We start from the raw sequence: 910 nt of genomic DNA on the forward strand, positions 1-910 counted from the left end.
TCTTGCACACATTGGTGCGGAACTTCCTATGCTCCAGCTTCTGGCCATTTCCCCTTGTCCTGTCTCCGCACACTGCTGAGAAGAGTCTGGCCTCGCCACTTTGCCCCCCACACCTTAGATATTTATAGACCTGGATCAGGTCCCCTCTCAGTCTTCTCAAGGCTAAACAGACCCAGCTCACTCAGCCTTTCTTCATAGGGGAGATGCTCCAGGCCCTTCACCATCTTTGTGGCTCTCCGCTGGACTCTTTCCAAGAGATCCCTGTCTTTTTTGTACTGGGGAGCCCAGAACTGGACACAGTACTCCAGATGAGGCCTTACCAGGGCAGAGTAGAGGGGGAGGATCACCTCCCTCAACCTGCTGGCCACGCTCCTTTTAATGCACCCCAGAATGCCATTGGCCTTTTTGGCCACAAGGGCACACTGCTGGCTCATGGCCAACCTGTCGTCCACCAGGACACCCAGGTCCCTCTCCGCAGAGCTCCTCTCCAGCAGGTCATCCCCCAACCTGTACCGGTGCATGCAATTATTCCTCCCTAGGTGCAAGACTCTACACTTGCTTTTGTTAAACCTCATCTGGTTCCTTACTGCCCAGCTCTCCAGCTTGTCCAGGTCTCGCTGAATGGCAGCACAGCCTTCAGGCGTGTCAGCCAATCCTCTCAACTTCGTATCATCAGCAAACTTGCTGAGGGTGGCCACTACCCCCTCATCAAGGTCATTGATGAAGATGTTGAACAGGACCGGTCCCAGCACCGACCCCTGGGGAACACCGCTGGTTACAGGTCTCCAACCACACTCCTTCTTCATCTTGTGCTCTCTCCATTCCCAACTATGTGGACCACCAGCTGTGACCTCTGGCTCCTTTCCGCTTGGCCTGGTCTTTTGAAAGGTCATAAGTATGGGTTCAGTGA

Source organism: Phasianus colchicus, chromosome 12, assembly GCF_987193195.1.
Source record: "Phasianus colchicus chromosome 12, bPhaCol1.hap1.1, whole genome shotgun sequence".
NCBI lineage: Eukaryota > Metazoa > Chordata > Aves > Galliformes > Phasianidae > Phasianus > Phasianus colchicus.